Here is a 12,221-nt window from a genome sequence, read left to right as displayed (position 1 = left end):
CCATCTAAGGTAGCAACCAACATTTGTGTAGTCCTTTGCTTTTAAAAAATTATTTTATGTGTCTTACTGCGTGTAATCTCAGCAGTGATCCTTTGAAGTGTTGTTATAATAACCGTTTTACAGTTGAGGAATCTGAAGCTTAGAAAATTGTTGCTTGTGCGAGATTACAGGGGCGAGAAGTTGCCCTTAGGCATGGATTTTTCAGATTTAAGCTCCTGAGCTGTATATCTCACCTAATAAGGAGCTGAATATAAATAAGATGGACACAAAAGAGTGTAACCGAAAGTGGGGTCCGGCCGCTTGCCGCTCAGAAGCCAATAAAGAGGCAAGTTTGGTGGAAAGGAAAGTTTGCTTTACTTTGGATGCCAGCAAGTGGAGGGGGGCGGGGCGGAGGGTGGACGCCTGCCTAAAGGCCGACCGCCCCCACCGACAATCAGCGGGCAAGAGCTTTTACAGACGGAGGGAGGGGGCTCCGTGCAGAAACAGCACAGGCAGCTCTGACGGTCATCTTGGAATAGGTCATCGGTGGTCTGACCAGCGTCATCTTGATAGTTTTAAGTACAGTTCGGCTTCAGTTCCAGGGTCGGTTTGTTCCCATTTCTTGAGGCCGGTTCTCAGAATTGTGGCAGCTTAGGTCATGGCTACAGCCCGGTCATCATGTAGTTAACTTCTCGCAGCTGGCAGGGGTTTCAGTATCTACAAAGTAAACAGCTCACAGGACATGGCTCAGAATATTATCTATAGCCCTTGAGGAGGGACTGAAGGTCCTTGACCATGCTTAAGGGACTAAACTATTGTTTGGTCTCCTTTGACTGTTTTCCTTTGTTTCTGCATTTTCTCACTTCTCTGATTAAACTTATTCTTTGACTAAAGTTATTCTACAGACAAAAGGCAGGCTGAGGACGTGGGGGCATAGACCATAGGGTCCTTCTCTGTTTCAAGAGGGCCACGTGCATTATTTTAAATTTCTGAGCTCTTTGAGAGGATGAATTTTTACTTTTCAGATGTATTGGGGATGATAAGGAGATTGAGGTTTAGATTCTGAAAGAAAACACGTGAAGGGGTCCTAGAGGCGTAGAAACCTGTTTCTAGTCCACGTGTTCTTTATTGAAGCACAGTTTTCTGAGTATAACTCAGTAGCCCTGTTTCTTTGAAGGTGACTCTGCTGAGTCTGGCCCTTACCACACACATTTTAACAATGCCCTGAGAAAAGCACCTACTTTGAGGTTACTCCTGGTAGGTCTCCTTCCCACACCAGGAAAGCACTTTTCTGACCCCTTTTCCTGAGACTGGTCCCCTTGGTGTCTTTCTTTCTCTCTTAATTACCACCCCAGATTGTGAAGTGCAACTTTTCTCAGTTAATATTCTTTCACATTCCCTAATCTCCTGAAATAGAAACAGCTGTGGAAGTTTTTGAAACACCTGCCAGTGCACTATGGCATTCCTCCCTATTTACAGGGCTGGCGGTGAGTTGAGTTGACCAGGTATACTCAATATTAGGAAATTCAGCTAAAGATTAAGCTGCTTGAAGATGTGAGATCAAACAAACCTTATGTTGAGAGACCATCCCTTTGTTTGAATCAAGACAGGCTCAGGAATCCTTTTACAAGTCAGTTTCTGCAGAGTTACAGTATGTTTCCCCCATGTCTGAAGAACTCTGAAGATACGTACAAGATTATTTTCAAAATGTGAGGCTGGAGCCGCCAGAGGCTGAACAGCCATCGAGTGAATGACCGCTTGTCCCGTGAAGCGGAGAGTGGTACACTTCCATGAGTTACTTAGTTAAAATACCCACCTGCTGTACAGTGTGATGTGAGCGATCCGGGTGACTGCTTCCAATCTCTCCTGTTTCGGCCACAGCCTCTTGACCAGCTGTGGACTATTACCTGAGCACATTGGGAGAAACTCCCAGAAGGCGTTGGGGGGGGATGAGTTTTCTTCTCCCACAAGGTTACAGTAGATGTTTTGCACTTCAGGTTGTGGTGCCTTGATGCTACTTTTGACTTAGAGACCTTTCTTTCTTGGCAGCCTTTGCTTCTGCCACGAGGTGCTTGAGGCAAAGATAAGCTCCAGGGGGCCTATTAATAATGCTTGAAATAGACTGGGATAAGAAGTATCTCAAAGATTAGACCTACTCTGATGAAAGCTTTGGAAACTGATGCAGGCTAACTAAACTGGGGCAAATAAATTAAGATTTGGTGTGTATGTAGAGCCGTCAGTGAAAAGGGCGTTAATCTGATTATATAACCCTTGGAAGCACATGTTTGCTCACAGAGGAATTCCCGTTTCATTTATGTGTATATATTACAGGGCATGAAATGTGGGCTAATAATTCTGTGTGGGCTGGTACTTTAAAAGTTTTCTTTTTTTTTTCTTATTTAGTTTGTAAGGTCGATTATTAGCACCTATCTTGTATCCTTAGCATTATGATCTTGGGTACTGTAGGTCCAGATACAGGCTCTTAGAACTGTCTCTACCCAATTATCAGGTTACTGAGAGGCAAGTGCTTGCTTTTGGAAAGGAGGTTTTCTAGGACTTGTTAAAATGGATGCCTGCTCTTCCTTCAGAGTGTATTATATTGGCACTTATGTTTATGTGGGTGTGGGGAGGACACCCATGTCAGTACACGTGGATGTTAACACCAGGCCAGGCTGATCAGGCTTCATTTGGAAGGATACCTAGGAGACTAGAAGGACGCTGTGCTTGGCTCAGAATTCAGGTTGGTTTTGTACCCGTCTCAGAGTCCAAGTTTGGACCCTCAGGGTCACCCCAGACTGGAATTCAACTCCTAGTAGCCTCTGTCATTCTAGAGCTGCCTCAATCTGACCCTGTGTTCTCAGGGAAATGAAAATTATCTATTTCCCTGGAAGAGAGGTCGAGGTAGGGATAGATGAAGGAAGGAAGAAAGGCAGAGTAGTGTATATTCAGAGTGAGACAGAAGAACACTAAGATGATTATATGTTCAATTCAATTCCGAATAGTATGTATGTGTGCCAACTTATAAAATAAAACTTGTATTCTTTTTTTTTTTTTTTTTTTGGCGGTACGCGAGCCTTTCACTGCTGTGGCCTCTCCTGTTGCAGAGCACAGGCTCCGGACTTGCAGGCCCAGCTGCTCCACGGCATGTGGGATCTTCCCGGACCGGGGCTCGAACCCGTGTCCCCTGCATTGGCAGGCGGACTCTCAACCACTGCGCCACCAGGGAAGCCCTGTATTCTTTTTTTAATTGGGGTGTAATTGACGTTTAACATTATATTAGTTTCAGGTGCACAACATTTGCTTCAATATTTGTGCACTGTGGAATGATCACTGTAATAAATCTAGTCACCATTCAAAGTTAGTTTCTTTCCCTTGTGATGAGAACTTTTAAGATACACTTTCTTGGTGACTTTCAAATATACACTACAATATTATTGACTGTAATCACCTTGCTCTACTTTACATCCCCATGATTTATTTATTTATTTATTATTTTATATTGGAGTGTAGTTGATTAACAATGTTGTGATAGTTTCAGGTGTACAGCAGACTGATTCAGTTATACGTATACATGTATCCACTCCTTTTTCGAATTCTTTTCCCGTTTAGCTTGTCACATAATATTGAGTAGAGTTCCCTGTGCTATACAGTAGGTCCTTGTGGATTATCCATTTTAAGTATGGCAGTGTGTACATGTCAATCCCAAACTCCCTAACTATCCCTTCCCCCAACCCTTCCTCCCTGGTAACCATAAGTTCATTCTTTAAGTCTATGAGTCTGTTTCCGATGATTTGTTTAGTTTATAACTAGACTAAAACTTGTATTCTTAACCTTTTCTCTTTTATTCCAAGTTCATTATTTATTCATCTTATGGTTCCATGTGTGAAGGGACTTATCCTGTATATTGGTGAATTTTGCTTAGTGTAAGGGGCGCAAGGTAATCTGGGATTAAGAAAATCCTGTTGGCGTCTTTCTTATTGTGGATCTAGAACAGTCATCCTGAGCCATTTTGGTAGTTTAGCTCTTCGCATTGGTTAATAGGAGGCATCAGAACATGTTGGCCACCTGGCCACTTGCCTTATGAGTATTTGGCTCAAGTTGCTGTGCCATAATGGAACTCAAAGCCACATTTGGAAATTAGGCTTATTTTTATGGTGGTTTTTTTTTTTTGGGGGGGGGTTGGTGGAGTACAGATGCAAGTGACTTTTATTTGCTCCCTAGGCATATTTTTGTTCCCCATTCTTAAAGTCCTGTAGAGTAACTATATACTCTCATTTGGGCTTTGGAATCTTCTCTGTGATGAGTATTTTCCAATAGCCAAACTGTAGTTGTGTGTAGATGACGCACAGTTCTGCTAAAGGTAGAGGGCTGGACAGGTCTTATTGGTAAATTAAAATTAAGTCCTTGCTTATTTTTACATATTTTTAAAGTATACTTTATATACAGTAAAATTCACCTTTTACAAATGTAGAGTTCTGTGAGTTCTGACAAGTGCACACAATTGTTTAACCACCACAGTCATGGTATGGAACGTGTTCGTTACCCCCAGGGTTTCTTTGTGCTCCTGGTAGCCGGCTCCTCCTCCCACCCCCAGCCCTTGGCAACCCTTCCTCAGTTTCCTGTTCCTGTAACCACGATGCCATATAGACGAATCGTACAGTACGGAGCCTTTTGAGTCTGGCTGCTTTCGTTTGCTGTCGTGTGTTGAGGTTCATCCATGTTGTTGAGTGTGTCTGTAGCGCATTGGTCTTTATTGCTGAGAGATGTTCCATGTATGGATGGACCACAGTTTGTTTATCCGTTCACCGGTTGAAGGACATTTAGGTTATTTACAGTTTCTGGTAATAATGAATAAAGCCACCATAAACATTTGCATACACATTTTTGTGTGAACATAATTTTTCATTTCTCTTGGTTATATTCCTAGGAGTGGGGCAACTGAGTCACATGGTAATGAATGTTTAACTTTAAAAGAAACTGCCAAGCTGTTTTCCAAAGTGGCCCCACCATTTTGCTTCCGAACAGCAGTGTCTGAGTTCTAGTTGCTTCCCGTCCTTACCAGTACTTAGTGTTATTTTTTTTTAAGCCATATTAATAGTCATGTAGTGGTGAGTCATTTCCAATGACAGTTATAATACTAGTGGTAATCGTAGTGGCAGCAGCAGTAGGTGGTAAAAGTGCTGATCATATCTCCCACTGTTTATGATGGTATTTACTCTGAGCCAGTGACTGTTCTGTGTTCTTCTGATATGTTAACTCGTGAGTAGTACCCAGAAGAACTCACGGGACACGTACGTTATCGTTGTCTGGACTTTACAGAGATGGGGAAACTGAGACACTGCCCAGGGTCACACAGGTAATGAATGGCAGAGCTGGAATTTATTATCAATTAATTAATTAATTTTTTTTGCGGTACGCGGGCCTCTCACTGTCGCGGCCTCTCCCGTTGCGGAGCACAGGCTTCAGATGCGCAGGCTCAGCGGCCGTGGCTCACGGGCCCAGCCGCTCCGCGGCATGTGGGATCTTCCCGGACCGGGGCACGAACCCGTGTCCCCTGCATTGGCGGGCGGACTCTCAACCGCTGCGCCACCAGGGAAGCCCAGAGCTGGAATTTATTTAAGCTCAGATCCCCAGTGGACACCTGAAACCGCGTGCAGTGTGGATCCCTGTATGTATGTACCCCGGGTGGATTGGAGTGCTGACCCCGCAAGAGAAAGCCTGTGTGCGACTTTACAGCCGGTCCTGCATTGCCAGGGCTCCACATCTGTGGATCCAACCACCTGGGTATTGTTCAGTGCTGTAGTACATGTTTATTAAAAAAATCTGCCTGTAAGTGGACCTGCACAGTTCAAACCCCTGCTGTTCAAGGGTCCATGGTACTGTTATTTCCTTACTGACGGGTGGGCAGTGCACGCAGACTGGGTGTTCTGGACAGGGTGGGGCGGAGCGGGTGGACGGGAGCGTTCATCAGCTATTCTGAACGGTGGTCAATTTAAAACTTAGGAATTGCTTATTTCTGGAATTTTCCATTTGGTATTTTCCGACGACAGGTGACTGAGGAAAGTGAAACCAGGGGTAGGGTGGGGAACTACTGTGTATGTTTGCTGATAGGCACAGTTTCTGCCGTCAAGGAACCCAGTCTGGTTTGGAGATAGATAAATAAAAAAGCAATTCCTTTTAGAGGGTTACGTTCTACGATTCACTCCTAAGTGGAGGGACAGAGGAAGGCAGTTCCGGGTGAGAGGTAGGAATGGGTGTGGTGTGTAGGCAGAGGACGCAGGGGAGCCCCGATGGACGTGTCGGGAGGGCTGGGGATGGGGGGTGCAGTCCTTCGTAGAGAACGGTGGGTTTGAGCAGGAGAGGCAACCCAACCAAAGCGTGTTTTAGGAACGGGAGGCTGCAATTGGGTTTCAGAATGGATGGAGGGACAGAGATGAAAGAACCAGCTGAGAGAATAGAGAAGAGAAGAGAAAAGTGAAATACAGTTCTAGCCTGAGTCTGAGAGACTTGTGCTCTTCGGACAGGAATAGGATTCAGTCCAGCATTGGACTGAGCTGCTCTGAAGACATCCACATAGAAATACCCTGTGGACGTCTGTGTGATTCAAGGCCAGTCATCACCTCCCACCTAGGCTCCGGTTCTCTCATGTAAAATGAGAGGCTTGGAGATCAGCATAAGGGTGAGAGGTGAAGCAATGAGTGTGAAGAGGATGGGGTAAAACATGAAGGAGGGGCGAGCAGAGCACCCGACCCGGTGGCAGCAGAGGGGCAGAAGCTCCGTCTGGAGCTGTAGGTAGCTGGTAGGCCGAGCGGTGCCCCTCAGCGCCGCCCAGTCCTAACCCTCAGGACCGGCGGGTGGTACCTTACCTGGTAACAGGGGCTTTGCAAGTGTGGCTAAATTTAGGGTCTTGCGCTGGGAAGACTTGCCTGCGTTATCCAGGTGAGCCCCATGTAATCTTCAGAGCCTTTGTGAAAGGGAGACAGAACAGTCAGTAGTAGGAGATGTGATGGCAGAAATAAGACTGGAGCTGTTGAGGAGGGGGCCGCGAGCCAGGGCGGGCGGGTGGGCGGCCTCTCACAGATGAAAAGGGCGTGGGGACAGAGTCCGCCCTCAGAGCCTCCAGAAGGAGCCAGCCCCGCCAGAAACTTGATTTTGGCCGGTGAGACTGAGTTTAGACTTCTGACCTCCAGGTCTGTGAGATGGTAAATACATGTACTTTTAAGCCACCGAGTTGATGATCATTTGTTGCAGCAGCAAGAGGAAACTAACGCAGAGGAGAACCAAGAAAGCACAGTGATACTGAGGAGTTTCAGGAATGAATGGTCAATAATGTAAAAGGAAATGGAGGAAGAGGCCTGAAAAAACTTAGGTTTGGTCACTTATAATTTCTGAAAGAGCAGTTTCAGTGGGAAGCTGTTTTGAGGGCTATTCGTGGGGATGGTATCGCATTTTTACTATTAGGGGTGTAACTTAAGTTAGTCCTTCTGTTGACTTCTGGAAGGGGAAGAAAAAAAAGATCTACCATCAATGTGATTACAACTGTAAATTAGGGCCCCAAATATATGAGAAGACTCCTGAAAGGCTGGTTTCTGGTTAGTTCAAGAGGTTTCATAATTTATGAGTTGAGAACATTTTAGGATATTAAACCTGGCACTAGAGGCAAGAAGGTTGCATTCCTGTTACTGAAGGGCTGACCAGCTAGTTTAGGTTATTTTATTTCCCAGTTCTGCTTTGGCCCATTTCCCACTCATTAGCCCTGTCACTGGAAGGCAGCCTCAGCGGAGCCGTGACAGGGAGGTTAGTGCCAGCAAACTGTTTCATCTGCTGTTGATTCTTTCATATTCATTTACTGAATGAATAGATGTGCCGGACTCTGTGCTTCTTGTTACATAGCAGTTGATACATCTTAGAATCTAAATACAGTTTGGGGAATGCTCTCCAGAATAGCTGGTTACTGTTATCATTTATAATAGGAAATTGGCAATGTAGTGATTTCCGTTCTTCCTTCCTTTCTCTCTATCTCTTTCTTTCTTTCCTTCCTTCCTTCCTTCTTTCCTTCCTTCCTTCTTTCTTTCTCTTTCTTTCATTTTTGGCTGCATTGGGTCTTTGTTGCTGCGCACGGGCTTTCTCTAGTTGGGGTGAGTGAGGGGTACTCTTCATTGTGGTGTGCAAGCTTCTCATTGCGGTGGCTTCTCTTGTTGCGGAGCATGGGCTCTAGGCGCAGGCTTCAGTAGTTGTGGCACGTGGGCTCAGTAGTTGTGGCGCACGGGACTTAGTTGCTCGGCTGCATGTGGGATCTTCCCGGACCAGGGCTCGAACCTGTGTCCCCTGCATTGGCAGGTGGATTCCCAACCACTGCGCCACCAGGGAAGTCCCATGTAGTGATTTTCTATTTTAGCATTCTGGCTTTTGGAGGTTGGAGGGTAGTATTACATTCATCACTATTTGCGACTGTTTTCATCTATACGTAAGGATGAAAATGATCCTATTTTCCTAAAGATGGTGGAAGAGGGAAGTTTGAGATCTTTAATTAATCTTAAGTGGTTCAATAAATCCAGATAAACATTCTTGACCCAGAGTTTTATATAAGGCAAATAATTGAAAACTCATTTGGGTTACTAATCGAAGCTTGCTCAAATTGTTGACTTTTTTTTTTTTTGACTTTGAATTTATTTCTTTTTCTGCTTTTGAAGTATAATTTTAAAAATGTTTCTTAGATTTTAGATTGTAACCAGTTTGAGTAAATTTGGGGGACTTGACGTTTTATCAGGCACGTAGAGTTTGTATTTGTTTCATAAGTCAAGTTAATTGGAAAACTGAAGCCGTAGTTTTCAATATTGAAAATTGATCTGTATGTAGTTTCTTTTTTTTTTTTTTTTTTTTTTAAAGAGTGATGTTTTATCAGAAATAAGGATTTTGATCATTTTATTTTATTATTATTATTTTTTTGTGGTACACGGGCCTCTCACTGTTGTGGCCTCTCCCGTTGCAGAGCACAGGCTCCGGACGCGCAGGCTCAGTGGCCATGGCTCACGGGCCCAGCCGCTCTGCGGCACATGGGATCTTCCCAGACCGGGGCACGAACCCGCGTCCCCTGCATCGGCAGGCGGACTCTCAACCACTGCGCCACCAGGGAAGCCCTGTATGTAGTTTCTGATGCAATGTTGTACTACATTGTACTTATGGAATGGGTTTATGTAAGAATTTAGAAAAGATTTTGTTCTTAGTATACTTAAACATCATAATACTATGGCAGTCTGTTGGAATCATGTTCTAATGCAATTTTCGGAAAATATTTTACAGTGCCACGCTCTGAATATCCATGATATATCTGGCAAAACCTGGCTTTTACATATGAATTTTTGGTCTAGTGACCCACTTTCTTTTTTAAACTTTTAAATTATGGAATATTTCAAAATACAAAAATAGAACAGTATAATGAATTCTCAAAAGTTGTCAATTCATGCCCAGTCTTGTTTCATTTTTAGATCCTTCACTCCCCATCCCCAATATACTGGATTATCTTACAGCCAGTCCTAATTATCACATAATTTTATTTGTAAATATTTAATATGTATTTGTAAGAGATAGGAATTTAAATAAAAACAATTAAAATTTCATTAACACACCTAAAAATTGAACACTCATTCCCTAAAATCATAAGGTATTCAGTAGTGTTTAAATTTCCCTGGTAGTTCATGGATTTTTTTTTTTTTTTTTTTTTTTTTTTTTACTGTTGGTTTATTCAAATAAGGTCTGCATTGGTTCATAGGTACCTTAAGACTCTCTTAATCTATAGTTTCCTCCTCATTTTTTCCCTTTGCATTTTATTTGTTGAAAACTGAATTGTTTGTACTGTAGAGTTTCCCACAATCTTGATTCTGCTGACTGCATGCTTATAATGTTATGTTCCTTTGTCTCCTGTATTTTCTATAAACTGATGATAAGATCCAGAGATTTGATCTGATTCAGATTTGAATCTTTTGGCAAGATTACATCATAGGTGGTGGTATATACTTCTATCAGGAGATACCTAATATCAAGTTATCTCTTTGTGGTTTAGTGGCCATTGGTGGCCGAAACAGAATTTTGAAGTTTCAAGCCAGCCTTGACTAGACCTGAATACATTCTTCTAATCATCATCACATCTCCCTGTGTTGACCTCCTACTTGGGATACCAAATATCGGTTCAAAGCATGTAAATTGTGAACCTTGTGAATAAAGTGGCTCATACAGATCAGTGTAGTGTATTGACCGTTGCACGGCTTGAAGTGGGGCTCGGCAAATTTAGATCAGTGCCTTCGTGTGTAAAGATTTGTCAGTGACGATGACCATGGGGTAAACTTTATCACCTTTTCAAATCTGTTTCATTAACTCTTAGCTGAAGTTCCCCCTATTTTGAAATATTGTTCAAAGTTCTAGTTCAGTACTGTGGTTTCTTGCCCCCCAAGGTCACCACCAGCCCTTGAGCTTCATCATAAAAGAAGAGTTTGAAGGAAAGGATCCAAAGAAAACTGAAAAACAGAGTAAATTGGCTGTACTGGGAGAAGAGAGACTTTCTTCCCAGGGCCCTGCCTTATAAGCGGGGGAGGCAGGGAGAGAGGAGCGTCCATTCTGGCTGTGTCAGTCAGCTGCGGGCAGATGACGTGCTCGTCTCTGAAAATGGAAGTGACATTTGGAGCGTTCAAATGGAGACTGGGCCGGCCGGCCGGCCAGGAGAGGTCCGCCCTTCTAGTTGAGTGGGAGCCCCACAGCAGGGCGCACTGTTGTACAAACTGTGTTTTATTTATATGGGCCATTTCATGGGAAGCGGGTTTACTTCCTTTCTGCTTCTCTGCAGCATTTTTGCCAGGTGTCTTTTTTTAGTTAGTTATTTTTATTCTTTCATTCCTTCATTTTAAAAGTCGGCTGGCCTAGCTATGAGATGCGGCTTTAAAGTGCCAAACACATTATGTTTGGGTCCTTTGGATGCAGCTTCACAGTTTTGTGATCATGCCTTTCGTATTGAGGCATGTTTAGATTGTCCCCTTTTGACGGTAAGTAGCATGAAAAATGAGGTCAGAAGAATGACTCACCTCACTGTCAATCACTGGGGTGATGGAAACGGTTCTGAAGGGTCACCAAGCTGCTTTCCATTTGCTGAGAGCCGTCTTCCCTGCTGGAGAGTTCCCGCAGCACGGGCCAGGTGAAAAGGCCCGTCCATTCGCGTCTCCCGACCGCCGCGCTGGGCACTGGACTGGCGTCAGGAGAGTCTTCCTGCTGGGGCTCTCAGTGCTCAGTGGGTATTTATGGCAGGCACGGACTCATGGTCATGGTTGGCACCAGTTGTCAGGTGCAAGGAGACGCTGTGTGCCTTTTGCTTAAGCTCTTTCTTTGCTAAAGCCCGTGCATGACAGGATCACCAAGGCTCAAGTGTTTTGAATGGGAAATAACTTTGAAGCATAAGTCAGTATCTGCATTATTGTTGAGAGGGCTATTACTGTATCTTTTTTCTTTTTTTTTTTTTGCGGTACGCGGGCCTCTCACTGTTGTGGCCTCTCCCGCTGCGGAGCACAGGCTCCGGACGCGCAGGCTCAGCGGCCACGGCTCACGGGCCCAGCTGCTCCGCGACATGTGGGATCTTCCCGGACCGGGGCACGAACCCGTGTCCCCTGCATCGGCAGGCGGACTCTCAACCACTGCTCCACCAGGGAAGCCCCCCCTTTTTTTTTTTTTAATATCAAAAGAAGAGAAATTTCCTGTTCTGTCTCCATAATGCACTTCTGTGGTTTGGATCTTTAAAAATTTAAATGATCTTTTATTAAGTTTTTTGGTTGTTTTTTTTTTGCCAAGTATTTATTGAGTACTTCTTAGATGCCAGATCCTATAGTAGATGCTGGGATACAAAGACGGCATAGTCCCTGCCCTCACGGATTGGGAAACTCACAGGTTTAAAGACATAGTCTAGTCCATATTGCTCCTGTTTAGCCTTGAATCCATTTCCTATTACCGTGTTCATAGTAAAAGTGGAGAAAGAGTATTGATCATTCTCTACAATTTGCCTTTGTATATTTTTAGATAATCAGCCTTCTCTAATCCAGTCTTCTTTATTCTGATCTAATACCCATCCCTTTAATTTAAGATGAGTTTCCAAATCATTAATCATTTTGCTGTCTCTTCTGTGGATTTCCTAGCTCTGCAGCTCCCTTTGGCCTCACTGGCTCAGGGGTAAGAGTCAGTAATGGCTTCAGCTCTGGGGGCTA

General features: G+C 44.0%; 1 protein-coding gene and 2 long non-coding RNA genes across 27 annotated transcripts in view; 1 reads left to right on the top strand and 2 right to left on the bottom strand.

Moving 5' to 3' along the window:
- PPP1R12B (protein phosphatase 1 regulatory subunit 12B) overlaps positions 1 to 12,221 on the top strand; it is a 219,842-nt gene that overhangs the window by 1,240 nt on the left and 206,381 nt on the right. Inside the window, exon 1 of one of the 25 annotated variants that reach the window (XM_067026640.1) lies at positions 5,228 to 5,335. The exons of the other annotated variants lie outside the window; for them this stretch is intronic. The gene's annotated coding sequence lies outside the window, so the exon portion shown is untranslated. Of the gene's footprint in view, positions 1 to 5,227; positions 5,336 to 12,221 lie in introns of those variants that run through there. 25 annotated transcript variants of the gene reach the window in all.
- LOC136793623 (uncharacterized) lies at positions 331 to 1,865 on the bottom strand. Its single transcript, XR_010839210.1, has 2 exons — positions 1,796 to 1,865; positions 331 to 696 (listed from the first exon to the last, which is right to left on the bottom strand). It is a non-coding gene; the product is annotated as an uncharacterized lncRNA (long non-coding RNA).
- LOC136793620 (uncharacterized) lies at positions 4,406 to 11,237 on the bottom strand. The gene is made up of 3 exons (XR_010839208.1): positions 11,055 to 11,237; positions 6,846 to 8,472; positions 4,406 to 4,817 (listed from the first exon to the last, which is right to left on the bottom strand). It is a non-coding gene; the product is annotated as an uncharacterized lncRNA (long non-coding RNA).

This window comes from Kogia breviceps, chromosome 1 (assembly GCF_026419965.1).
Source record: "Kogia breviceps isolate mKogBre1 chromosome 1, mKogBre1 haplotype 1, whole genome shotgun sequence".
Taxonomy (NCBI): Eukaryota; Metazoa; Chordata; class Mammalia; order Artiodactyla; family Physeteridae; genus Kogia; species Kogia breviceps.
Note: the sequence above shows the minus strand (reverse complement) of the source record. Positions and strands in the feature narration are given on the sequence as shown.